Source organism: Schistocerca nitens, chromosome 10, assembly GCF_023898315.1.
Source record: "Schistocerca nitens isolate TAMUIC-IGC-003100 chromosome 10, iqSchNite1.1, whole genome shotgun sequence".
NCBI lineage: Eukaryota > Metazoa > Arthropoda > Insecta > Orthoptera > Acrididae > Schistocerca > Schistocerca nitens.
Window position 1 is genome coordinate 220,357,382 of NC_064623.1, and position 4,520 is coordinate 220,361,901.

General features: G+C 44.5%; 1 non-coding gene across 1 annotated transcript; it reads right to left on the reverse strand.

The window, feature by feature from the left end:
• Positions 1-229: 229 nt before the first annotated feature.
• On the reverse strand, positions 230-301 carry Trnae-cuc (transfer RNA glutamic acid (anticodon CUC)). The gene has a single exon. It is a non-coding gene; the product is annotated as a tRNA-Glu (tRNA).
• Positions 302-4,520: the final 4,219 nt, after the last annotated feature.

Genomic DNA, 4,520 nt, shown 5'->3' on the forward strand with positions numbered 1-4,520 from the left:
TTATTTGCCCCACAGTTAACGTATCTGTACACGTGCGGAAATCTATCGTTGCAAGTGACTGTATGATACAAGTTTTCGCGGTATAGAGTGGAAAAAAAATTGATTTAGTTTTTCATTCTCAAACAGTAATAAAGGAAATTAAACTGTTATCCATTGAAAGAGGTTTGTGTATCACTTTCTTTATACCATGTCTCAGTTATTTCTATATTATCCTTGAAAATAAAATGAATTCCGGTACCGGGAATCGAACCCGAGCCTCCTGGGTGAGAGCCAGGTATCCTAGCCACTAGACCATACCGGATCCCTTACTTGTAGAGAAATGCAAGAGGTATTCCCAACACTTTCTACGTCTGGTTTGTGTAACGACGTTCTTCTATTTCAATTAATGATTGCGATGCTACAGTTGCCGTACGCACAATGTTATTGTCATGTACGTACTTTAGATACATTACGTATTCGGCGTAGATTTAATATAGTCGAAGTTTTGTGTTCCTCAGATCGTCACAATTTTTACGTGGTTACTGACTTGATCTGACAAATGTGCGTCTGCTCCGTATGCGGCAGCTTCCTAATACTGCGGTTTTCTTATCTTATTACGCCTGTGTGCACAGGTGGGCAGCAAGCTGCCTGTCTCGGCAACCTAGCGGGTAGCAGCCAGACAACCTGTCAGGCGTTGCCGGTAACTTTTGCTGCTGAGACTTTTTTTGTTTTTATCGCTGAAGCAGTATTCTCTGTGGTGCTTATACACTGAGGAAATTATTCTAGTTTTTGCAACAGCGCGATCCTCATGTATGATTCTGCTAAGTTGTCCTCTCCATTATACGGCTTCGTTGCCATCTTACGATCGATAAACGATAGTGATTCTCGAATTGCATCTACGCTATTATCAAAAGTTCGATCGTATGGGCTATCAAGTGAAATTTGCTACTGGATGGAGGATGTCTTGTTAGGAAAGACGCAGCAAGTTATATTGATGGAAAGTGATCACCAGATGTAGAAGTAACTTCATATGTTTCGCTGGAAAGTGCGGTTTGGTTTGGTTTGGTTTGTGACGTTGTGGGGCGCCCAACTGCGTGGTCATCAGCACCTAGACAAAGTCCTAATTTTTTCAAAGTTCAATTTTTTTCACTGTCCAGTCTAACTGCAGACACGAATGATGAGGATGATGATAAAATGATGAGGACAACACAAAGACCCAGTCCCCAGCAGAGGGGTAAGTGTCATGGGACCCCTACTGTTGTATCTTAATGAGCTTGCATACATTATTAATAGTAATCTCAGGCCTTCTGCAGATGCAGTTATCTGTAGTGAAGTGCTGTCTGAAAGAAGCTGCGTAATTATTCAGTCGGATCTTGATAAGAATGAAACTGGTGCAAAATTAGCAACTTGCTTGAAATGGTCGTGAATGTCCACAGATCAGCCAGAACATTATGACCATGTACCTACTACTAGTACTACGTGATCAGGCCCAGTTTCCTCCTCCACTGTATTCTGTACATTGCTGCTATCCGCCATCCGTCCACATCTATTGACACTTGGTTTAAATCTTCATGGAGTCCATCCCTCCAACACTTCTTGGGTCTACCTGGCGGTCTCTTTCCTGTAGGTGTGAAATCCAGGAGCTTCCGAGGTCATCTGTGATCCTCCATCCGGGCCACATGGCCGGCCCACTGCATTCGTTTGGCTTTGACAGTTCCTGCTATGTTGGGCTGCTGGTATAGTTCCTCAAGCTCTCGGTTGTATCTGATCCTCCGTTCCCCTGTATCTGCATACAGAACCGAACCGAAGATCTTCCGAAGCACTTTTCTCTCAAAAACAAGGAGCTTATGGTAGTCCTGTTTCCGGATACTCCATGTCTGACAACCATATAGAACAACAGGCTGGATCAGGGTTTTGTACAGTCGAATCTTGAACTGTCTGGAGATATGTCTGGACCGAAGCAGTTGTGCTAGGCTGTGGTAAGATTGATTTCCTCCTTGTATTCTGACATTGATCTCTGCTTCGCATGACGAGTTCTCAGTGAAAAGTGCCCCTAGGTATTTGAATTCTTGCACTCTCTTGTAGGACTGGTCCCCAACCTGCAGTGATTGTAAATGATCAGCAGTCTGACAATGACCACGCGTCATTATGAGGTACTCTGTCTTGGCTTCGTTTATATTTAGCCCAAATTTGCTGGCAGCCTCCTTTAGTGCTTTGGTCATTTGGTCCAACTCCTCTTCCGACTCAGAGAGTAAACAGATGTCGTCTGCATAGGCTAAGTATGCCAGTCTCTTTCCTTCGATTTCAATCCCTTCTCGCGTACCTACTATCGATTTAAGCCAGTCCAGGCGACAGCAGCGTCAGCTTGCGAGGAATGACTGCTAGTCCGACACACGCACAGCGCACATAGTTGCAGCGAGCTTGCTGCCCGTGTTCAGAATGGGGAAGGCGCCCGATCAATCTGAGTTCGACCGAGGGCAGATTGTGATGGCGCGGAGGCTCGGAACGAGCAATTCGGAGGCTGCACGACTTGCCGGGTGTTCGAGGAGTTCTGTGGTGAGTTTCTTCAACACGTGGTGGAGCCAAACTGAAACCACGCCCAGACGTCGCGGGATTGGACGGCCAGCCCTCATTACAGCCGTCGGAATTCGTAGACAGCTAAAACAGGACAGACGGCGAACTATGCCGGAACTAACATCAGACTTCAATGCTGAGCAGAGCTCGAGTGTGTCTAAACACACAGTGCACTGCTAACGATGGGCCTCGGCAGCCGGCGACTCATGCGTGTGCCAGCGTTATAACTCGGGGTTTCGCCTGTCGCCGGCAAGTTCTCTACCATCTGACCTACCCGAGCAAGACTCGCGGAGAGCTTGTGTGGAGTTTGGAAGGTAGGAGAGTAGATACCAGCAGACGTGAAACCGTGAGGATGGAGTGTGACTCGGGCGTGCGTAGCTCACACGGGAGAACCACTTGCCCGCAAAACGCAAAGCCGGGAGTTCGAGTCTCGGTCCGGCACACAATTTTAATCTGCCAGGAAGCTTCATATCAGCGCACATTCCGCTGCAGATTGAAAATCTCATTCTCAGTGCAATACTTCTTCATCATTTGACTCTCAGACGCATCGTATGTGATAAGCGTTTCTAAACTGCGAGGAATAAAAAATTATTTTCGCTCTGTAATAAGTCAAGAACGACTAGCCGACCTGTCCATTCCGCTAGTATCAATTGGAAGAAGAGTTTCAAATGTACTGGATTTGAACGACGTTATTGAGAATTCCACTAAGGTGAAGGCACGAAAACATGTACTATAATAGTATTAATAATAACGACACACTCGTGCTACGATTACGAAACTAATTGATATTCTATTCCTTGTTATTTCGTTTGCACTATGTCTGATGGCTGCGGTGCTAAATGTTGATTCGCATGCTAAGTGTCTCACCTGTATCTTTAAGCAAGCATGTCACAATTACTGGAGCGTAATTTGGCTTTGTCAGCCATTACGTCTCTATTATTCATTTTTTACAAGATGAACCCTGCAGATCCATCAGTTTCTCAGTTTCGCCGGCCCAATCCTCCTACAAAGGAACTTAATACTTTTTTCTTATTGATAAATGTATAGATAATTATTCGACTCTCATATCAAAGAGTCATTTTGAAAAGTATTTAACACTGATGGATAAAAGAAGATAAACGCTCTTCGCTTATTAGTTTTAGTAATAGTTACCCTTTCGTTATTCTCATGTCCTGTCGATAAGACGTGCTGTGTAGTTGCTAGTGAATTGTCGTAAGTAATGAAAGCAACTTCCGAAACAGGACGACTTCCTGACTTACGATACCACGGATCCCAGCTCCTGTAACTCCGGAAGATAATTATTACTTTAATTTTGTACGGGGAATTTAGGTGGAGGCGACAATCTTCATGACGGCGCTGCTGAACAATAGAGGTACGTGAACGTTTTCGTCTCTTTCCCTTCGCGGCCGCCATTCTCAATTTCAATATATAGGTCATATTTGCCGCCACATTCAGAACCTACAATCATTCTTTTCATTTAATTACGAAGTCCGAGTGTTTTCTTTCTTAGATGAATAAATGCATTTTTTCCACAATTCTTTTCACCCGGGCCACGTGGAATGCTAGTACTTAGAACGTAGCTGCCTCTATCCCGATCGTACGTTCGAATACATTTGAGTGTACACCAATGTAACTATACTTATGACCCGTTTCCTTCACAGTGTTAATTCTTATTTGAACCAGTCACTCGCGAATGTACGTGCCCTCATATTTTGTGTAGTCAGTTGTGTGTATTCCTTAATAACATTACTTTTAATATTCATTGGCTTAGTTTCCGTAACTGACCTTTGCCTGTGTCGAAACGGTGCTTCACGCGAAATATTTGTTACGCGACTGTCATACCAACTCTCATTTCAAGATTACGACACCGGCTGACTATGTTTCTAACGATTTTAACAGCACGGTTACACTTGGACGGGCTTATTCCGCCACTGGGAGAAACCGCCCAGCGCGGAGGACGGCAATTC